Source organism: Pelodiscus sinensis, chromosome 18, assembly GCF_049634645.1.
Source record: "Pelodiscus sinensis isolate JC-2024 chromosome 18, ASM4963464v1, whole genome shotgun sequence".
NCBI lineage: Eukaryota > Metazoa > Chordata > Testudines > Trionychidae > Pelodiscus > Pelodiscus sinensis.
The window spans coordinates 30,377,183-30,400,586 of NC_134728.1; the positions used below are offsets into that span (position 1 = coordinate 30,377,183).

Sequence of the window (23,404 nt, forward strand, 5' to 3'; positions counted from 1 at the left end):
TGCAGCCATGAGATGACCTGGGCCGGAGAAGGGACATGGCCGGGTTAGCGGGCAAGGTGGAAAGAGACTGCTGAGGCGCCGTACTCTGCTCTGTGGTCTCGCCTCCGGCAGGACTGAGCAGAGGTGACCCCCCTTGCAAGGGAGCTGGTCTCGGGGAGGCTCAGGCGGGGAGCCGTCAGCCCAGCGTTAATACCCAGCCCTTGGGGAGCCTGCGACTCCAGCACACGCCTCACCCCAAGCATCCCGGCCAGCGGGCTCCTGGGGCTTGTCTGCCACGGAGAGGCAGAAGAAAGGAGCCTCCAGCACAGATCAGGCTCCTGCTGGTCTTTGCAGTGCACAAGGACCAGGAATAGGAAAAGGGCAGGATCTAGCAGGGCATGTTCCCACCCAAACCAAAATGCTTTCCCTGAAGCGGCCCCTCCACGGGTGAAGCAGTGCAGTCCAATGGTCAGGGCTGGGAGTCGGGAGCCCTGGCTCTGCCACTGCTTGCTGGGTCACTTTGCCTCCCTGTACTTCAGGTGTGTAAATGGGGGTGGGAGAACGCTCCGCCCCTTGCGGTGCTGAGCCCTGGGAGACCTGGCTGGGAAGTGGGCCGGGAGCCGCCCTGGCGCACTGGGGCTGGGCAGTGTCCTGCTGGAATATCCCAGTGTTCCGGGAGCAGGGATGCAGGCTAACAGAGATCACGCAGAAAATCCCCAAGCCGATGCATTGCAAAGGCAACGCATTTCCTGGTCAGAAATATGCTCCATGTAGTCTCCCTCCACATGCCCAGCCAGGAATAGCCACAGAGGGCAAGCGGCTGAATTCACCCCATCCCCTCCATGGCTGAACCAGGAGCACCCCTCCAGCCTTTTTGCTGTGGCTGTGCTGAGGGGATCCCCTGCAGCAAAGGAAGGCGTCAGAGTCTGCACCGGCTGCTCTGCCTCTTGCAGCGTGCGGCAAGTTGATCCATTCCCAACTGTGCTTTCCCAGCCCGGAGAAACCAGGCTCAGTTGCTGGGGGGAAGGCAGCAGGGATCTTCCATTGCCTTTTGGAGGCTGCCACAGACCATCTCACACCAGGTTAAACGCCTTGTTTGCTTGGCCACGGTCCCGAGGAGACCCAGACAAGGCAGAACAGGAATCTGATGGGAGCTAATGAGGTCAGCCCAGGGGAATGGCCCGAGCCCTTCCACCAACCCCCTTACCATCCTAATAATGACACAAGCTTAGAACCCAACAGAAAGACAAGAACTCCTTCCCTGGTGATGTTGTGAAGACCAAGACTATCACAGGATTCCAAGAGACCTAGATAAGTCCCTGGAGCACAGGTCCATCAGTGGCTATTAGCCAGGTTGGGCAGGGATGGTGTCCCTACGCTCTGTTTGCCAGAATCTCGGAATGGGCGACGGGGGGGAGGGGGGATCACTTGATAAATCCCTGTTCCGTTCAATCCCTCTGGGGCCCCTGGCGTTGGCCACTGTTGGCAGACAGGACACAGGACACCTTTGGTCTGAGCCAGTCTGGCCAGTCTTACGTGCTTGACTGCAGAAGTCACTATGTTAAATGAGACCAGACAGAAATACCTGGGTGTTGTCACTTCTCACAACTAAGTAATAACTGTGCTTTTAATAACCCAGTTTTATAACATCCGATCCCTGGCAGATTGCGTCGCAGCTAAGTAAACTTAGGAGGTAAAGTCAGATGGTTGTGGGAGCTGATAATAGTTCACATATTTAAGTCCTAACGATTGCAGAGCACTTTGCAAGCTCTCGCAACATTACAGACCTAGAGAGACGCACCCCTCAGGGATCCCCGTCTCCATCGCACAACAGCAATGTCACATGTTTGGGGGGGCAGGAGCACTGGTGTATCCAGTTAAATTGCAGGGGGGGCGGGACCTCGTGGATGCAGGATGCTGATACCATGACTCAGTGGGGTTCACAGTCATTTGAGAAGTGCCAGGAGACCCTCCATGGACTCGCGGGGTTAGATGATGAGTGACGGGGAATGAGAACCCCTGGAACCTGCCGCAGCCGTGCACCTCCTCGCGCCCAACTAGAGCACGGCTCAGGGACACACGTGCCGCTTACTAACAACACCCCCATGGGTTCCTGCAGCGCAGCACCGAAGTTGAGTGATCCCTAAACTGGGGGTCAGTTTGCCCAGATACAAGGGCTGTTCCAACTTATGGCAGCCTCCCCACAGCACCTCTGGGCTGCTCTGCCTTCTGGTATCCCTTTAGCACTAACCACTCCACCACACTCCTCTCCCCAGCATGCTCCCATGCCAGAGGCACCTTGTGCTGCTCCTGTGTCCCTTGGGGAATTCTCACGCAGTGTAAGGCAGCCCCTGCATGTCTGTGGAGTGATATGGGAGGGAGGGGGGGTGTGTTTGATGGTACAATGCACCATTCTATTGGATTCTTATGGCCTACACGTAGTTTAAATTAGTCGTCTCAGATGAAAAGTTATCCCAGCCAGCAAAGGGAATCACTCAGCCATTGCCACCCTCTCAGAACCGGAGCCCCCTAGGATGTGGCTGGAGAAAGAGATTTTTTGCACATGCAGTAGATCTGCTAATTTAAAATTCTCAGCGCCAGCATCACCGCTCAGGAACACTGTGGGCTGGGACACGTTGGGGAAGATTTTAGCTCTGTAAAAGACATTTGGCAGCTTGGGACAGATATAATCATCCTCCTCCCATATGCTTGATTCTATTTAAAAGGAAATTGTACCCAACTTCTTCCGACCAGCGCACTGACATTTCCAAAGGGAAGCTTAAATACGCTCCCAAGCGGCGCTGGAAATAAACTTGGCAGCGGCTGTTGAAACTTCAGCTCAAGAGTGATGTGGGTGATTTTTTGCTTAATGAGCATGTGGATGAATTGTGGTTGAGGAGCATCTTTCACACAGAAGGATCCCAAAAGCTGCATCTACAAGGCTGGTTCCCCAGTTGCTGTAATGCAGCTGCCTCTGGGGTGGAATGCAACATTTGGGTGGTGAGCTCAGCAGCGCTTTGCATGAGCTAATGGAATGGACTCTCCAGCTGACACCGCGAGGCAAATGTGGGAAATGGGGAAATACTGCCCTGCATCGGGGTTTGGCTGGGACCCCGGGTCTAAAAGCCTTCCTTGCGACAATCAGTTGTGATAAAAGGGCAGGGCTGTCTGCAGCACAGCACCCCGCTGGGGCATTGGGGCAGGATGGCTTCCGCCGCCATATTACCATCACAAACCCCACGTCCTCCAGCATCCCGGCTCTGCCGTGGGCAGCTCCCCTGAAAACGCTGAGCCAGGCCAAGCTGGGGAGATCCCAGGCAGACCCAGACACGGGACTATGGTTTATGTGCTGTATTTTCAAAGAAGTCTCTACTTTGGTTGCCAGCTCATGTTTGAGGGCCTGAGCTGCCTCTCACGGAGCCCAAAAGCTTGTCAGCCAATGGGCCTTGGATCTGGGCCTCCCTGGGTATGGCCCTTTCCTGACCTTCTTCCTCTTTTCCTTGCTGTCCTCTTCCTCCAGGGCTTAGGACCAGCCGCAGGCTGAATTAAAGCAGTGTGGGGTGCTGCGATGGAAGGAGCAGTCCACTGCCCTAGCATATGATCATACACATTTTATGGAAAGAACTGGAACTGTCTCCTCCTTCTCATACAGAAAACTCTCCCCCCCCCCCCCGCCATACACACATACACCGTCTCTTCCAGTCCCCACCCTCCTGCAGCCTTTCCAGTAAGGGTCCCTGCAAGATTCCTGCACCCCAGACCCCAAACATGCTACACTTCTGCAATGCTGGGTTCTTAGCTGTCTAGCGAGCAACCCAGGAGCAAACTACAGTGAAGGCCAGGAGGATGCATGTGCCTTGTGCTTCCAGAGGTGTGTTTGGGGACTCATCCAAAGCCGGCCGATGTCTATAGAATACGTCTCCGTGGCCGGCGGGGTTTGGCTCTGATGCGTACCAACTCTGGAAGAGCAACATGGCCTCCTTGCTCCAAATCATTGGCAGGCAGCGCTGGTGTGAGCCAGACACAGAGCCCTCAGCACACTCCTGGTGGTGTGTGCCCAATATCTGATCATCTGAGCTGGTGGCTAAATAACTCAGCACCCAGGAACCCCAACCAGGTATACACGGTGCTAGGTGCTGTACAGAGAGTCCCTGCCCCAAATTACCCACAGTTAGCTCTGGGACACGTTAGATGGACAAAACGGACACAGGGAGGAGATGGGTAGATAGGCTGACGTCCCACGAAAACAAGCAGAAAGCACGGCTCCCTCCCCCTTGCCTAGCCAGCGCCCCAACTCCTCTCTGAGTTACCCAAACATGTTCAGCCTTAGGCTGCAGTCCTGGGAACTGAACGTTCCTTGATTTAAGATGAATGCTGCCCCCCTGGTTGTTTCTCCACCCGGGTTTCTGAGACACTAGCTGGGCCCTTTGCAAGCAGCTCATGAGAACAGCATGAGGGCTCTCCTCTCCAGCCGCAAAGCTAATGCCGCGGCATCTTTAGCCAGCTCCACCTTCTGGTTTGAATTAAACAAACAATCTCCCCCCAAGGAAGCCTCTGCATGTGCATCTCCTTGCAGCCCCCTCTTGGCTGGGCATCTTTGCATAACAAGGCCTCCCCTGGCGATTGGGGCTGGGGGCAAGGGCTAGAGGGCAATGGGGGAGGATTCAAAAGGCAAAGTTGCTCCCCACCTGGAGGGTGGTTTCTGACATTTCAGGAGTTGGCAGCTTCACCTCCCATCCTAAACTGTGTGTGTGTATGTGTGTGCATCTCCAGCCCCCCTCTCTCCCCCGCCCGCAGCCAGACCCATTCATCACTTTAAGAAGCCAGGCTGAGTCATCTCCCTGCCACAGATTCCAGATCCCTGAGTTCTTAGTGAGACGGGGAAGAGCAGCCAATGTCGGGAAAGGCTGAGGGCCGTTGCCTATAGGCGATAGGGTTCTCTGCCCCAGGAGGGGAGAGACGCACACACTGCAGCTGCTTGATCCAGCGGTGACTATTTGTAGTTGTGTTATTAGACAAACGGATCGGGGGGGAGACAGTTCTCACCCCTCTGGCTGTGAAGCGCGCACTAGAGGGCTGCTGGGATCCAGGAGGACTCCACCTCTGCTGTCCCCATTGTCCAGGTTACACAAGAGGGCAGCTGCAGGCCTAGGTGTCCGGAGAGCTGGGTTCTGGTCCAAGTTCTGTCACAGACTCACTCAGTGACCCTGGGCAAGTCACCTTGGCATCCTCATTGTGTTAAATGGGGAGCAAAGTCACCGGCCTCAAAGGGGCGCTGAGACTCAGTGAATAGAGGCTGACAGGGCTCTTTGAGGTCTGCATATGAAAGATCCTATAAATGGGCCAAGCCCCCCTGGCTGGATGTCTGCACAGGGGAACACTGAAGCAGGGAACATGAACTAGCACAGCTTAGGTGGACAAACGCAGTCATGTTAAGGGTGTGTGAGCTTGCTGTGGCTAGCCCTGTGGAGCAGCTGCTGGGTTTCTGGGGACCCCAAACCAGCCAAGAGCACCCCTCCATTCAGGTAAAGTTGCAGCTTCACATGGAGCTACTTGGATGTCCTCACCCATTTAGTGGATGGACCCTCCCTCACTGTCTCTGTCCACCATGCTGGACAGGCCACAGGGTCCATTGCTGCTACCCTACCCCTGGAAAACAGCATGTTGATGTGACCCAACAAACATACATCGCTGTGCAGGAACGGTTCTGGTTCCAGAGCTGTAGGCTGATCATATGCACACATGGAGGAATCTGCCTTGATTTCATGGCCTCTCCCTCTTTCCCTGTGCTCTTGAGAGACATCGGGGTGAGAGTGGAAGAAGAAAGCAGGTTGAACGCATATGGTAGGATTAGCACTTTATCTCTGCCTCCTAGCTATACATGTGTTCCGGCGCTGTCTATGCTATTAGCTTCGTTAGAGCCGCCAGAGTGGGGGATTAAATCCAGTGAGCCGTGCAATGAACCTCATTGCTCGAGTCAGTTCTAAGGATTATTGCGAATTATGTAGATCAGAATCAAGCTGCAATCTTGACAGGGCCCGATGTCTCCAGGGAAAAACGCTGTAACTTTGCCATTCCGGAGGTTTACTCTGATCGAATTAGATGCTTAAACAGAGTCTTGTTAGCCCTCCCCTCTCTCTCCCCCACCCCACCCAAGCCATCAGACTGCAATCACCCAGAGCCTTGTGTTGAGTCAGCTTTGTAGAGAACCAGTCACAATCAAAGTGGGGAAGAAAGGGCGTTCTGAGGGGGCCTTTCCACTGCTGGGCTATCCAAGGCTAGTAGCAGGGGGTGGCTAGAGGAACAGGGGCACAAGGCATCACTCGCGGTGGTCTCACCAGCAGGAGTTTCTGGGCTTGCAGCCGATTAGACTCACATTCAGCAAGAGCCAAAAGCCCCTCAGTAAGATACATGGAGACTGTGGCGACTTGGCGCGTAGGGATCCCCTTGGGGCTGTCACCCAGAGTGCTGGTCATGCCACTGAGCCCACCAGCCTGCCCTCTGGGATTCAGTCCCACCCCGTCCTGCTGGACCAGGAGCCCTGGTCTCCCCCAGCCAAGGCACAGATTTGGGGTAACCCCCCCCCCCCCAGCAGACCAACACAGATGCTGAACCAGCACAGCTATGGGAGGGCTGAGCTATAAGACTGTCGACAGCCCCCAGGAACACAGCTCCCTGATAGGACCAACACCCCAAATAAATCCATCTTACTCTGGATGAAAGTTCTACACAAAGAAAGCTGATAAGGTCACCTCCCTTTATCAGAGAAAGAGAGAGATGCACAGTGGTTGCTCCTCCCTCTCCTCCCAGTAACAGTAATTTACGCTGAGCTTGATAATAACCAACAGTGTTGTTAGTAAGTATAAAAAGCAGGATGTTAGTGGCTGCAAGTGAAAACAGGCAAATCAAAGACATTTATTAAGCCAAAATAAACAAAACACACCAGGTAATTGTAATACAAAAAGAAACTGGTTACAAGCAAATTCTTACCCGACCAGTTGTCCTAATCATCTCTTTCACAAGCTAAGCAGCCTCCTTGCTTGGGCCCGATCCTTCCCCCTGTTCAGCAGGCATCTTCATGGTAAGGGGAGGGTCTCTTGGCGTTTGGCCACTACCTAATGCAGTTTGGTCCCCTCCCCCCTTTACACCTCTTTTCCCCAAGGAGGGAGTTTTTTGTGATCAGTTCAAATTTTTCTCACTTTGGGTGAAAAAGTACTGGATCCAAAATGGGTTCCAGCATCAGGTGGCCAGGCCACATGCCTGGCATGACCAACCAGAATCCAGGCTTACAGGAAAAACAAAACCATTTACAGAACGTTATCTTGAGTACTGAGCCATGATGTTTCCAGAGTATCGGGAATGGCCTCATTAGCGCATGTACAATGATAAATGGATCCACACTTCGTATTTCTAATTTCACATACAAGAATGATACGTGCACAGCAATAGAATATACACAGCCTGCAGATTGTATCTTTGAAATGGTATGTGACATGATGCATTTTGCCTAAAGCATCTTTGAGTTATGCATATTCATAAGCTGATTTTCATAAAGCATGGGAGGGGCTGACAAGAACAACTTGTCCAGTTGGGACTGCAGGAGTTCTGGGGAGAGGGCGGATTCGTGGAGTCAGAAAGCTAGAGCTTGGGCAGGAAATCACGATTAACTTCCTGCCCTCTTGTAGGTAAGTGGCGTGGCAGCATTAGTGATCACCAGAGATCCATCCCCGGATTATGTCTCTCTGTAAAAGGCTACAGAGGGGTCGCCCTGTTAGTCTGTAATTAAAAAAAACGTAAGTAACGACAAATGGCCCTGTAGCACCTTAGAAACTAACCAAAACGTATATAGATACTATCATAAGCTTTCCTGGGCACAGCCGTCGTCTGTAAGGTGCTACAGGACCATTTGTTGTTTTGTAAAATGCTATTGTGTGTAACTGTAAGTTCTTATATCGTGCCCATCGCCATGGACTCTGGCCACCTAGCTGCAGAGCACCCATAGCAGGGGCAGCATGGGAGGATCCCTCCCTTTGAAAAACCCCAAAGGCACCTGCCTGCCCCTGTGTTGTCTTCTGAGCTCTCCTTTCCCTCTATTGACCTACCCTAACACCGCTTAGCTCGCGGTTCCTCAAGGGGTCACTGCGCTAACAGGGCTAACTGATACAAAGCAGACCGGCAAGCCAGTGTGGGGTGCAGAAACGGGAGGAAAAACCTGCTAGCTCCCTGTCCTGTCCATTCCAGCAGCAGCCTGGCGCATGAGTCGGACCGTCTGGCCCCATCCAGACTGAGGAATCCTGCGGCGCCGGTGCTGGGACTCCAGGGGCTGCAGCCTTGGCTTTCAGCACGTGTAAGTGCTGGATTGTACCTTGCGCACATCTCCCAGGCCGATTCCCTGAGGAGCCCTGTCCGGTGGGCGGCCGTCCTCCATTCTGTCACTCCCGCCGCTCGCTGGCACTTGACTCCACCCTCACTCTCTTGTGCTTGAAAAAAAAAAAAAAGAGGGGGGGAGGGAATTTTCCTGAGCTTCGTTTCCAAACATGTGGACAGGATCATGAGCTTTTGTGGGCACAGCCCACTTCTTCCGATGAAAGCTCAGGATCCCATCTGCATGGTTTGTTAGTCTGTAAAGTGCTACCAGACCATTTGGGGGTTTTTAAGTTTCTCCTGTCCAGACTAACTCAGCCACCCCTCCGAAGCTTTTATTTCCAAAGGCATTTGATGAGAGTGTCTCACATTTCATTCTGCAGCCCCAGCTGCATGTTCTGGGGCAGGCTGTGTCCTCGTGTCCTTCTGCGTGCTGACCCGGGCCAGGCGCATGCTGGTGGGACTTGTCCCTGAGTGCGAGAGTGGGACACAATGGTTCCATCCCCCAGCTGGCCTTTGGCTTTGCCGGGTCGTGCGCACGGGTAGAAGTGCATCAGCAAGTCGCAAAGCAGCCTGTCTACCCCAGCTGGGAAGCCCAGCCCCGTAGCAGTGCAGAGGCACCCGGGCACAGAGGCGGAGAGGGAGTGGTGGGGTAGACACATACAGCAAAGTCACAGAGGGGCCAGGCTCTAAGAAAGACAGACCCCTCCCCAAAGATCCAGCACACTCCTCCCTGACGCAGCCAGGGCGGAAGGCGCATCAAAACCTCTCACCTTCATGACGCGGTTGGTCTGAGTCCAGAGAGTTCTGCTCTGTCTCTCTAGGCCTGGTGGCTTCTGCAGAGCACCCCTCTGGAGCTGGGCGAGGCAAAGGCCATCGAAGCCAATGGAAGGACGGACTCTGGATCTGGTCTCAGGGCTTCCCCCCAGCATCTGAGCAGATGAGATTTCGGTCTCCTTTACGTTGGTGTAAATCCAGCCACCATGAGGAGCTACAAATGTCCCATTCCCATCCCTGGCAGTACCCCACCACGTCCCAGCAAACCTATGTCCAGGGACCAGTCATTTTGTCCCCATCAGAGAAGGACACCAACCCACTTAGTGCATCATTAAAAAAGCAGCAACTCCCGCTGGGTTATTTCTGATAACTGGAGTCTGACATGTTTGCTGACTGCATTTCGGCCCCACCTCCACCATCTACAAACCCCACTTTGTTATGGATGCTGAGCTGTGTGTGCTGTTCTCTTATTGTCAGGCTGCTTGTGAAAGCTGGATGGGAACCCTGGTGTCATACACCACGAGTTCGGGGCTGTACATCCTGCTGCTTTACCAGACAGTTGCTCAGGAGGGCTTGGCAGCATGTACAAGTTTATTGTAAGATCGTTCAAGGTCACTGGCCTGCACATGCAGGTTTATTATGGGAGGGTTGTCGGTAAGCTGTGAAATGTGTGCATGGCTTTGTTATTGCAGGGTTGCAATTGCACACTGGACTGTGCACACTGCTTTGTTATTGTAGGGTTGCCCAGGAGAGCTGGGCTGGGCTGGAGATGCTGGTGAGTTAAGTATTGAACTTGTCATCATAGAGTGGCTCAGAAGTGCTAGGCTGCCAGCATTTACTGACTTTTTAATGAAATCTGGTTTGGTAAAACAGCCACCCCCAGAGATGAAAAATGGCAAAGACTTTCCTAACCCAGAGCGGAGGATGGTGGGGGCGGGGGGGTAAGGGATAGTCCTGGCTCAGCACCCTTGGTGATATCCTGTTGAGAATGTAATTCCCATTGTACCTGGGAATCCCCAAGCCGTATGGAGAGCCCTGCCAACTAATTACGCTCTCATGTAACTGCCTTCATTCCCTCTAGTTTGGAGGGACTGAGACTGGCCTGGAGGAAATGCTCAGAACGGGTCCAATTTGAATTTGGTGCTAACAAGAGAGAGGGCGGCGAGTGGCACCGTGCCTGTGGTTTCCTCTCCCCGCCAGGTCCTGACTGAAAACAGAAGGGTGTGAGCGGGGCCTTGTGCCACTTGCAGCACAAGGAGTTAAAGTCTCCTGCAGGAACCCATCCTTGCAAGTGGTGCTGGGCCGAGATGCAGCCAGTGCGCCGACTTCCCCGCAGAGAGAGCTGCTGCTGGCTTCGCAATAAGAGCTGTAAGTGGCAAGAGCTGCTGAATCATAAACCAAAGGTGTCTCAGTATTGCCCAGAGACACCCAAACACGTTTGTGACCCTTCGTATTTATTGCTTTGCTGCAACAGACCCATCCGGGTTAAACGAAGAGCGAAGCTTTCCCTGGTATTGCTTGTTGCCAATGTTCTTTTTAGTATCCGGCTATAAACTGCCCGCGGTAGCTAAGAGTGCAAGCTCTTTTATTCCGGATCCCCCCAGTGCTGCCAGAAGGCAGCCATTTGGAAATATGCACTCTACTTGGTACGTCTGTGGCATCTTCCAACTAGGGATTTCAGAGAGCTTTACAGATAGCGGTGAATTCAGCTTCCTGGCCCCCTGGCCCTAGCTCAGTGGTCTCATCCCCATTCTGCAGATGGGGAAACCAAGGCACAGCACGGGGGAGTGAGTTGCCCAAGGTCACCCAGCAAGACCATGGCACACCCAAGAATAAAACACAGGCCCCCTGCCTCTCCTCCATCTGTGCTAGCCACAAAGCTTCCGTGTGCACCTGGCTGTCCCTAGTGTGTGTACCATCAGAGGGAGCAATGAGGCTCTCTATGGACCCAGGGCATCCCCACCCTCAGAATAAGCATTCCTGCGCCATCCATGGAAATTTGTCAAGGTGCCTTGCTAAGGTGAGAATGAGATCCCGTCGCTCCCGATGCCGCTGCGAGCCCTGGATTCCAGGATCCCGCCCTTAGTATGCATAGTTTCCCATAATATAAGAACTTCCCATAATATAAGAACTTCCCATAATATAAGAACTAGGGGCTACCAAATGAAATTAATGGACAGCAGGCTTAAAACAAATAAAAGGAAGTTCTTCTTCACACAGCGCACTGTCAATCTGTGGAACTCCTTGCCTGGGGAGGTTGTGAAGGCTAGGACTATAACAGGGTTTAAAAAAGAGCTAGATAAATTCATGGAGGTTAAGTCCTCTAATGGCTATTAGCCAGGCTGGGTAAGGAACGGTGTCCCTAGTGTCTGTTTGTCAGAGGGTGGAGATGGATGGCAGATCGCTTGATCATTACCTGTTCGGTTCACTCCCTCTGGGGCACCTGGTATTGGCCACTGTCGGCAGCCAGGACACTGGGCTAGATGGACCTTTGCTCTGACCTGCTACGGCCGTTCTTATGTGAACATCCGGTCTCTGACACACTGCGGGAGGCAACAGCACGAAATCCCAAGCTGAGGATGAGCATTGCCGGTTCGGAATGGTTCCTTTGGCGTCAGACACTGCGACACGGGGCTGCCTCTGTGCCGTTACGCTGATGTCCCTGCAGAGCAGCATTCCGAATGAGGGCCGTAGCCGTGTTTCTGGGCAGGGCAAGGCTGCCCCAAAGAGGATGAGACTGAGCCACCTTCCTGTTGAAAGCACCGACGCCTGTCCATAGATTCTCCCAGGCCTCACCCAGGCCAGGTGTTGTGATGGGACCGATGCCTCATTCCAGGCTCAGATATTGTTTCAAGCAAAGGCAATATCTGCAGTGACTGTGTCCACGTGCAGGCTGGACCTGCCTTCCTCAGTGTGCCAGTAGGATCAGTTCATCCTGGGAATTAACAACTTCTTACATGAGAGAGACAGGGGGAAACAAAACCCAGAACAGGTGTGCCTGGGGAGGGAGAGGAGGAGAAAGCCTCTGGTCTTGGTTCATTTGAAAAAGCCATGAACAATGGGTGACAGATGTAGTGTCGCCATGACAACCCTCACAGCTGGCTAGAAAGAAATTAAAGGGCAACCCATTTCACTGAAGTGTCAGCACACTTGCTTTCATCTAGTGCTGGTAACTCGGTAATTACAGATGCACATGAAAACCTTCAGATCCAAATGTGTTCTCCTTTTGGGCCCTTTGGAGATAAACTACTGCAGGAATAAAAACCAAAAAGCTTTTCTTCCACTGGCTTCCTTCAGTTTGCTGCCTTATGGTCATTTTTCTTCCTTTAGGGTCATGAATTTTCATGGTGAAATCCCATCTGTATGTTCTTCAAAGGATGCAGTCTGTCAAATTGGCACATGGGGCTTTTGTATCTATGTATTTGGTAAACTGGTGGTTTGCAAAAAAAATGTTCTGAGCATTGATCCAAGTAAATTAACTACAGTAGGTGTGAAACAATGGCAGGTTTGAGTGAGCTCCGTCTTGGAAAGACTGTCTCAAATTAAGGAGCAGTTGGACCACAGGTACACTGGTATAAATCCAGACTTGCTCCTCCACTTAAACAGGTCTACTGTAGATTTGCACCAGAGTTATTGAGACCAGAATATGGCCCATAATTATTGGACCTTAATTGTTAAAGGGACATTGTCAGTGTAAAAATAATCACCCTTTTGTCTAAAAATCTTTCATCTGTTGTTCTTATTATTGTTAAAAGAAAACTCAAGAGTGTCATGTACCTAAAAGGGCTTAAAGGAAAATCTATTCTTTTTCTCTCTCTCTTTGTTCAGTGTGCTTCCTTTGTGCATTTGACAACACTTTGTGTCCTGCCAATAGTCACTGTTGTTTGTGTGGGTTTTTCACAGAACAGCAGGGAATAGAAATTGATATATATACGTATATATATTTAGGCCCAACATGGCCGGGGGACTCAGGTGTGGAACTGGAAATTTTAATTCCTTTTTTTTTGTCTGAATTTTTTTTGCTGATGTCCCTTCCAACCCTTCCAGGTTGCTCCAAGGACATCCTAAAAGAGGCCTTGGTGTTTGGTGAGCTACAAGAGCTGCCCAAGGATTCTTAATACTGGCTGAGCCTGGGTTCTCTGCACATGAGCCTGGTGGTTCCTTCAGGCTGGAATCCTCAAGGGAGGGCTAGGGAGTTGAATACTCAGGTTGTGTTGAAATCCAGTTTGAGATCCCAGCTTTGGTAGCTACCTTCAGCCAATGCAATTAGAAGGCTCCAGGCTAAGATGGCTTTTGAGATGAACTTGTAGTTGGACACTGGGAAAGTTCCTATTCAGCAGCCCTGTCTCTGTCCAGTAGTCATTGTCAACGTCTGACTTCACCAACCGAAAAGTGGGGAACATTGGCCAGGCCGGTCACACCTTACCCTGGTACGTCTGCAGAGTAGCTGGCCCCAGGGCCTGACACAATTCCTTCTCGCCGATCAGGCGGTGGAGTCCTCTGAAAACGGTGCCACGATTCTTAGGCAAACAGCTCTGCTGCCTCTGCATCCCTATAGCAAAAGACTCTCCTGATATCGCAGCTAATCTCTTCCCTCTCTGTGCTTCAGCATCATTGCTCCTGGCCTTGCTGCCGGTGCCTAAGGAACTCTTTCCCCTTCTTCATGTGATTGCCCTTTAGATATTTATATAGTGTTATCTGGTGCCCCTTTGGCATATTTTTCTCAGCTACCCAATTTAAATTCCCTTAGTCTCTCCTCAGAAGTCATCCTCTCTGGTCCCTGCATCATTTAAGTTGCTCTGCTTTTTTCTGTCTGTGTGATGGCTATTTATTCTGTAAGGTATCACGCTGAAGACCACATTGAGCATTCTAGGTGCATGCCTACGGTCACACTGTAAAATGGCACTATAACCTGCCTTGGCCGCCTGTGTACATGCCACTAGCTCAGCCTTGAAGGGGCCAGCATCAGACAACAAAACCGTAGCTGCTCTATCGTCCATATGTGCGGCTGCTTTGTAAAGAAAGGTCCGTTCCCTCCCTCCCTCCCTCTGCCTGCCCCCACGCTGTCCTATGGGAGCCCAGCGTCGGTCCTTTGCTGGGTAAGGTGATGATGCAATCAGTCGTTTATGGCTATGGGAGTTTTTCATTTCTTGGAGCTTGCATTTGCTTTTCTATGGCAGATGTTTGTGTATGAGAAACCCTGCTGCCATGTGTGGCTGGGGAGTGCGACCATCCTGGGGCACGCAGACAGCTATTGGACTGATCGCTGCTCTTAGGAGGAAATCCTCCCTTGTGTTGCCTGGGTCCACGGGTGGGTGGAAGGCACCGAGAGCGTCTGCCCCTGCCACCCCCCAACCCAGCACACTCCGATGAGAACAGGGCAGAGCACAGCACAGAACTAGCTCCCATTGACAGCTAAGCAGAGGCCTAGCTCACTTGTCCCCATGGTGCTCCACAGCCATGACCCTCTTGGGTGTATGGTACCATCAGCAGCAGACATTGTGGGGCAAGTGCATGGTAGAAGTAAAAACTCACAGGGAGCATGTCGACCCCCAAGCCCGTCGAGCGTGGGCAAACAGAGCAGCTCCGGGATAGCTGTAGCAATCGCTCTGAGGACTGGCTGAGGAATGCTGTGGGTGAGGCACTGCCGCCAGGTGCCAGGGATTATTATTAGAACGAAGCCATCTGTCTTCTCGCGCCTTGTTTTTTGGTCACATCAGCTAGTCTGTAGCTGAGACAGTTGCCAAGCAAACCTTCAGAACCTGATCCAAATGCAACCCATTTAGCAACATCTGCCCGAGTTTGCAGAGAGCCTGAAGCAATAGCTCTGTGGTCTCCATTCATGCCCAGGAGCACTAATGCTGATGTCAATGGTGGCTCATTCAATGTCAGCCTTGTTCAGCAGAGCACATAAGAAAAGGAGGGGATGATCATATTCAAAGGATGGGACCACGGAAAGTGTTTAAATTAGGATGTCTGTCATACCATGTGGCATGGCTGTGGGGTGAAGGGTGAGTGTGGGTGATTGGTTTCTGGAGGGGGAGGGTCTGCTAAGCATTTGGGAGAGAACTCTCATGGGTGAAATTATAGAGCAAGAGGCCAGTGGAAACTGATTTGTCTGGAGCTTGTAAATGAATCGGTTAGTAAAAATGCCTGTAATTAAAATACGTGTTCTATCTGCCTTAGATATCTGTAAGCCGCCCACCACTGTAGTAGGAGCAATGAGGCTGGTTGTGCGAGTGAGCTAGGAACATAAAGGAAGGAAAGTTTGTTAACAATGAATCTTAATCTCGGTGATGTTATGTGGCAGGAGTGAAGGGACTGTCACTGTTGGTTGCATTATTAGCTTGGGCAGTGAAGAGCATCTAACACAGACAAGAGAGATGCACCGAGCAACCATGTTTTATTATATTTTACCCCTACACTTAAATCCCAGTGTAATAATGTCTGTGATCCTATTGACCCTCCTATCCTATAGAACTCTCAAATGCACTGATGTATCTGCCAGTCTCACTGTGTGTCCCAGGGCCCAAAGAATGTGCTATTATTGATGGAGGTTTGGTCCAGACTTTGGGCTTCTCTCATGCAGAATGTGTTCTGTAATCCAGCCTGTGGCATTGTAAACTATTGGGAATCTCGCCACTCTAGGGTCTTTCATCAATACAGCTCTCTTGTCCATGGACTCATGCGGGCGTAGACACACACTCATGCACGCACCCTATGGTAGGTGAAGTATGGCTTTTTTTTTAAAGCTTGCAAATATGCTGCACAGGGAATTCTGGATGGACCTGTCCAAAGTGCTGAAACAGTTTCTGGTGATGAGAGGAGCTGTCTGTGGTCCTGCAAAGCTGAGGTAGGGGCTGCTCTGCTGCTCCGGCATCGCACAGGAACAAATACGCTTAATCGCAGACTGTTGGATTTGAAACCCTCATTGGGATGCTGAGTCATACGACTGACAGTTTTCATTCTGTGGGTGTTTTGGGTTGTGATGGGATCAAAGAACTTCATTATTGACCTCCCGGTCTGTTGTTGTTCAGTAGCTCCTAGGAACTCCAGTCATGCAGCAGGACCCCGTTGTGAACAAAATGACCAGCCCTGCCACTCAAAGCTTATGAATTTGTGTAAACAAACAGAGATTTCCCTGTTACATGGAATAATTAAGGCCTCTGACGCCACTGCCCCCTCCTGTCTCCTAAATTCATGTTACTTTTGAACGTCTCTGATAAAGGCAGCCCAATGGGTATTATCTTCTGCTTGCATCAGGGGACTAGTTTAAGGACTCCTGTGTTATCAGCCCCTGCCACTGATTCACCATTGTGACCTCCATCAGGTCACTTAACATCTCTCGTACCTTAGTTTGCTCCTCTTTGATACCGGGATAACAACAGTCCCTGGCATCACAAGAGGTGGGCCTGGGGGTAATGAATTTGTGCCTGTAACATGCTTTGCATTCCTGGAGTAGGTTAGTCAGATTTGTGCTGATGGCCTTTCTAATGTTAATGATGAGGTCAAGGTTTTAAAAAACAGGAGCCTAAGGTTAGGTTCTAAACTCATCATTGGCCCCTGGCTGCTTTCCCAAGATGCAGAGCTCCTACAAAGCTCAAGAAGCCTCACCCGCTTCATGCTTTCCCATCATCCTCTCTGCTTGCACTCTGATCCTTCTCAGTGGTTTGCACGGCAAGTAATAAGCAATCCGTACTACAGCGCACGCACCCCCAGTGCATGTGGGAAGAGCAGATGGTTTAGAGGAGGAACAATTGGAAGGGACCTTGAGAGATCATCAAGTCCAGTCCCCTGCACTCATAGCAGGACCAAGCACCAGCTAGACCATAGAGGTTTATCTAGCCTGCTCTTAAATATCTCCAGTGATGGAGATTCCTCAACCTCCCTCGGCAATTTATTCCAGGGCTTAACTACCCTGACAGTTAGGAAATTTTTTCCTAATGTCCAACTTAAACCTCCCTTGCTGCAGTTTAAGCCCATTGCTTCTTGTCCTATCTTCAGAGGTTAAGGAGAATAATTTTCTCTGTCCTCTTTGTAACACCCTTTTAGATACTTGAAAGCTGCTATCATGTCCCTTCTCAGTCTTCTCTTTTCCAAACTAAACAAACCCAATTCTTTCAGTCTTCCCTCATAGCTCATGTTTTCTAGACCTTTAATCATTTTTGTTGCTTTTCTCTGGACCATCTCCAATGTATCCACTTTTTTCCTGAATTTTGACCCTATCATCCAAAGCACTTGCAACTCCTCTCAGCTTGGTATCATCTGCAAACTTAATAATCATACTCTCCATGCCTTCATCTAAAGATATTGACCAGACCAGTCCCAAAACTGACCCCTGTAGAACCCCACGTTATGTCTATCCAGCACGACTGTAAACCATGAATAATTACTCTCTGAATGACCTTGAGCAAGTCATCTGTGCCTAGTGCTCCTAATCTACACAACTTTGGCCTAACTCCAGGAGCAAGTGGGAAGGCTTGTTGGGCCGTAAAGAGGTTTGAGCTCCTCAGATGGACAGTACAAGAGATGGGACATATTCATGAGCTTAGACTGTAAATGCCCCATGGCCAAGACTGTCTCTTTGTTATGTTCATACAGGCCCTGCCAAAATGGGCTGTGGTGTGTTACCATAATACATTAATACTAATAATCTATTGATTTCCTCACACTTTTATTTTTCCTGCCTGGTATTCATGCTTTTAAAAAAATATAGTGATGGATTGTCTCCTTTTATGTCACACCAGGAAAAATACCCTTAATGCTTATCTGACATCTACTAGTTATTTGGTCACATTTTATTTGACATGTTCTCTCAATGGCTCTTTTTAAAATGCAGTTCTGTGAAGGGAGGATTTTGACTGGTGGGAAGCGAAGAATTACCTCTCTGAGCAAACCTTCTTCGGAAGTGTGGGGAAGAAGAGAAAGATTAATCTGGAAGCAAAAAAAAAAAAAAAAAATTGTGTTTGCTGTTTACATTGACAAGGTTGGCTGAAAAAGGAAATCGGTAAAATACTGGAAACCCAGCTCCTCAGGGGAAGACTGAGTATCAAAGTAGCACATGTAGGCTTTGGAATGCAAGGGCTCTGGGAAGATTAGACTATGAAATATGAACCAGAGTAGAAGATACATTTTAAAACTCATTGGGCTGCCTCTGATTTCTTTTACACTGGGAATTCTGCTGCTTTCAGTGGAGCTACTGCTGATTTCCAAACAGTGAGACCTGCCCTGGTGCGTTGGCTTCGGAGCTGACTGAGCAGGGGGAAGGGGTTGCAGTACACCCTGCCTAGGTATTTATTTGGCACTTGTAAGTTTCTGCTCGGCATACAGGAGCGGAGGGATTTTTGTAAAGCTCTTTCAAAGCCCAAGGCATCAACAGGAAATGTACATTTGGAGAGCCGCTGGGTTGAAGGTCAAGAGAGCTCAGTTCCTCCCTGTGCTGATGCAGCTGAGACACGCTGAGAATAATCGGCCAGCCTGGGCTCTCTGCAGAGCACAGTTGGACAAGTACAACATCAGCAGAAACTCTGCCTGAAGGGAAAAATCCCAGAGCAGGACAGTTGGGCTCCAGTACTTGGACTAGCATGATTTCCCTTTCCCTCGCCTTTGCTCAGATACCAGGGTTTCAGAAAAGGAGGGGAGAGCACATTGCTAGGCGAGAGTGAGCGAGCAAGTGAGCAGATTTTCTGCAAGACTGGCAAAGGATAATTAGGAGTTTAGTTCCTATGATCTGATATCCTTCCTCTCCCCTCCCCGCAGTCTGTGCAATCAAGCTCTGGATATTCCAACTCTCTGGGGGCATTGGGTCTCTCAGACCTCTGTGCTGTGGTCTCTAGCCCCTTGCACAGAAGGGGGGGGCAGATCACAGGGATTGGAGTGGGAGGACAGAGATGGTAGGAATGGAGGAGGTTAGAGACGATGTGACCAGACCAGGGATGCTAAGGGGGCTGGGAATAAATACATTTTACTGCCTCCAGCTACACACAAGGGCTTGAATTATCCTTCCCACTGCAATGGAGATTTGCTTTTAGAGAGAGGCTCTACTACCAGTAACCAGAGGGTGCTGCCCAGAGCTGCTCTGAGGTCCTGCAGCCTGTCCCAGCCTCTCCCAAACCGAATAAGCCAAGAGGCTACCCTAATTTCTAGAGTTCAAGGCCAGCTAGGAGCACTGTGATTTAGGCAGGCCCTGTATAGCACCGGCCAGAAGAGAAAATTCCTGCTGCTTGAATGAAAGCACCTCTCAAGAAAACATCCATCCTTGATTTAAACATTGCCAGGGATGGTGAATCTACACCAATGCTTGGCAATTTGTTCCAATGGTTAATTACATTCAGTGTTAAAACTCACACCTTATTTCCCCCCTGAATTTGTCTAGCTTCATCTTCCACCCATTGGACGGGGTTGGAACTTGCTAGAGTGAAGAGACAGTTACCAAATAGCTGCTCCCCATGTAGGTATTTACAGACTGTGGCTGCATCACTCCAAAGCTAACTTCTCCGAGTTGCTTGAATCATGGTTGGAATTGCTTTGAGATCCTCCTGGGAAAGGTGCGGTAGCAGAATGGATTGTAACAACACTGAACCCTTGGTACAGCCCAGTGCCATTGGGCCGATCAAGCCAGGCCCTGGGAATTCCTCAGCACCTTCTTTGCTCTCCTGCTTTCTCTTTGGTCTCAGCAGGCACCAGCACGTGGTCTTAGGATCACATAGACAGGGCTTTGCCAGGCAATAGACAGCTGCCCCAGGCCACCTGCACAAACAGCTTTTGCTTTGCAGTTGTTGGTTTGTCTGTTATTAACCCGTTTAGCTGGCTCGCTCATTTTTGGGTGCTGTTTGCTGTGCTAAAACCAAGCCTATAACAGCACAGATGCATTTACATTCAAAGATAGAAAGCTCAATTATTTAAAAGGTTGGGGATGAATTAATTCATGAGCTAGATTAAAGGCGAGAGAGGTTAATTTGTGAGAGAGGCTAACGGCGTCTTTAAGAAAGCCAGGAATGAAAGCGCACAAGGAATCATTTTCTCTGCACTAAATGGTTTAATGGTGGTGTATGGTGTTTGTTTATTTACTTAGCTTCACTTTGTAAAAGTTCACCTGCCAGGCCTACAGGCACATGCTCTGTAATTTCAATTACATGCAAATTTCCAGTGACACGTGTGCATAGTCTGATCCTTTTCATCCCTGCCACCCTGAAACTTTCCCATTTGGCATCTCCCACCCGCCCACGCACCTGCCACACCAGAAAGGCTCAGAAGATAGGTAAGGCTCTGCAGCAGTTGCCTCAGTCCTGCTCTGATCCCCGCGTATAGACCTTGAAGATCCTGCAGGAGGCCAGCAAAGCATTTAACTATATCAATAGTCCCCTGGCATCAGAGTCCCAGTGTTTTTGCTAAATTCTGGCCAGAGGTCTCAGACTGAGCTCATCCTGGGCCCGCTTCACCTCCACTGGGTTCTGCGAGTGGCTGCCCATGTAGACCAGATTGCAGGAGCAGAGCCAGAGAAAGGCTTTGCCCATAGGCCCCATTCCTAGCCCCACTGAAGTCAATCGCTCACCTCTCCATTGACTTCAGCTGGGATTGTAGCTGCTTCAGCTGTTGCGCAGTGAAGGCTGTTACTGCTGACAAAAGCAGGCGTGTAGTAAATCAGTCATCTAGCATAGCAACCACATGATCAATTCAGAAAACTCCTATTCCAACACTCCCCGGGAGGCTTAGTGTGTGATGACATACTCTAATAGCAAATGTCGATCATAATCTTTTATGAGATAAAAGGCCCTCCTGTCACCCTAGATCATCTCTTCCATATTCAACGATGCTTTGGTCTGTGATTGCAGCACCTTTCTGGATGGGTGGATGTGCCAAGGGGTGGATATGAGAGACAGTAACTGATCAAAAAGGAGGAATCATTGGCAACTTTAAGGACACATGCAGGTCGTCCAAGAGGAGGTTAATGCTGATGGCATTGGCCAGGAAAGTATTGTCGTCTTCAGAGATACAAACTATCATACATTGAAGCCAATTAAATTTTACAGGCATCAAAAATTTAATCTTTAATGTCCTTTGCAAAAACCATGAGTCTCTGATAAATATTTTATTTCCCTCCAAGCAAAGATGGTGTGGAATATTTAAAGAGAATGCTGGCTCCTTCGTTCTGTTGGGGCATCTTCTTTCAACACAGGGCGCGCACACACACACACACACACACACACGCGCGCGCGCGCACACACACACACACACGCCTGTTTTGGTCAGTGTGCCTTACTGGACAATTTGTAGAAAATGCCTCTGTGGTTTCACTGGCTGCAGTAACATTTGCAGGGGGAGGAGAAAAAGGCGGATGAGGAGGTCACTGCTCTTTGCAGAGTCTTAGTTTCTATCTAGATGAAAGCAGCTGCTAGTCCCTTGGTCATTTGGAGGAGATGTTTGCCCCATTGATGCCTGCTGTGCTCAGTGCACTTGGCTGATTCTTTCTGCTCCACTCAGCCTCTTTTGGAAGCTTCCACTCTTTCGCAAACCCCATGTGGTTGCTATTTATGGAAAACCTGTGGAAGTTTAGACAGGGGAGAACACTTCTCTGCTTGCTGAGGCAGGGGGAAAAGCCCTCACTGGTTCCATAGCCCGGACCATCCTTACCCAGACACACAACACACAGCTGTGTAGGGCACCTGAACACCTGGAGCACCACTGGGTCTTCATGTCCATCCAGCTGCCTCTTCCTCCCCCTCCTCTGTGGCTCTGCTTCCTCCGGAGGGGATCTAGTTAACTTACGAGTGACACAGCCGGCCCGAGCTATTGGCAGATCTTGACCCTGGGAAAGAGCCGTTCAGGCGGTAAGGAAGCCATTTAACTGGCATTTGCCAAGCCCAGGTCTATACTGTCAGTGGCTGAATTTACTGTGTGAGTAGACAGGATCTTAAGTTAAAATTGGCTTTAAAACTATTTCATTGGTGAGTGGCTGAAGGTTATAAACTCACATCTCTAAAAAATTGTCATCCCGCCACTCTGGGGCTGTCTTTGGGCGGGGCCCCATCAATTCTCGGGATGGGCCTGTTCATAGCTCTCTGCTTCTTCTCTGGGAAATGGTAGCTCTGGAAAGATAAATGAGGAGGAAGTGGGCTTCAGGAAGCAGGACACAGTGTGCAGGAGAACGGCTTTGCCAGGAAGCAAAGGGCTGGGCAGCAGACTGGCACTGCTGTGAAGTCACTGCAGACACACCGGGCATGTGACAATTCAAACAGAAGGAAGCTGTCTCTGCAGCCAGTCAAACAGGCAGGCCCACAACGTCTGCATTGGCTGAGAATCCACCAGAAGGAGGCTTCTCAGTATGTTTCATGTAGAGCAATTCAAAGTCCAAGTGCTTTTGGGTTTCCATGGTTTTGGGGAGTCAGGGAGGGCCAGTTTCTCCAGCTAGCACCTCCCTGCAGGATGACAGTGGAGTAAGGGACTATTAACCAGAGCACAGATATTTGCATCCAGCCCATAAGAACAGCCATTCTGGCTATGTCTACACTATAGAGATTTTTTGGAAAAAGCTGGCATTTTTCCAAAAAAACTTCACTTACGTCCACACTCCAATTGCGTTCTTTTGAGAGAAAAAATGGAAAAAACTGAGGGGTTTTTCGGACATTGGTAAACCTCTTTCTACAAGCAGCAGCCTTTTTCGGAAAGAGCTCTTTTGGGAAAAGGCGTGTGTGGACAGGGAAGAGGGAGTTCTTTCAGAAGAAGAGGAAAGAGGAAAAAGCACAGGTGCCCTGGTGGCCACTCCGCCCACAGTAATCACAGCTTCCACGCGAGAGAGCGTCAGTTCAGTGTGGACTCTGTTGAAAAAGCAGTTGGCGTTTGATGCACTTTGGCAGTGTGGACGCTCTCTTTCGGAAGACAGTTTTTGGAAGATCTCGTCCAGAAAAGCTTCTTCCGAAAAGCCTTCAGTCTAGATGTAGCCTTCGGGTCAGACCAGAGGTCCATCTAGCCCAGTGCCCTGTCTTCCCACGGTGGCCAAGGCCAGGTGCCCCAGAGGGAATGAATAGAGCAAGTGCTCAGTCCCCTGTTGTTGATTCCCAGCTTGTGGCAAACAGACTAGGGGCGCTTGAAGAACCAGCTAGAAATGAATGTCTTGAAAGTCATTGGCTGACAGCCCTGGAGAGAGGTCAGCCTGGATGCAGGCCAGGTAAGATGCATGGGTAGAAGCAGAGCAAGTTTCCGCCACACCATTAGCATCACCCTGGAGGGGGTGAAGAGACCGGAGCTCAGTTTCTATCATCCAGGGCGTGTTTGCTGAGACTCC

The 23,404-nt window shown here is 50.4% G+C and overlaps 1 protein-coding gene and 1 long non-coding RNA gene across 2 annotated transcripts in view; one reads left to right on the forward strand and one right to left on the reverse strand.

Moving 5' to 3' along the window:
- DLGAP4 (DLG associated protein 4) overlaps nucleotides 1–23,404 on the forward strand; it is a 316,182-nt gene that overhangs the window by 19,280 nt on the left and 273,498 nt on the right. The gene's annotated exons all lie outside the window — the stretch shown is intronic.
- LOC112546364 (uncharacterized) lies at nucleotides 6,886–12,149 on the reverse strand. Its single transcript, XR_003090049.2, has 3 exons — nucleotides 11,537–12,149; nucleotides 9,117–9,275; nucleotides 6,886–8,459 (listed from the first exon to the last, which is right to left on the reverse strand). It is a non-coding gene; the product is annotated as an uncharacterized LOC112546364 (long non-coding RNA).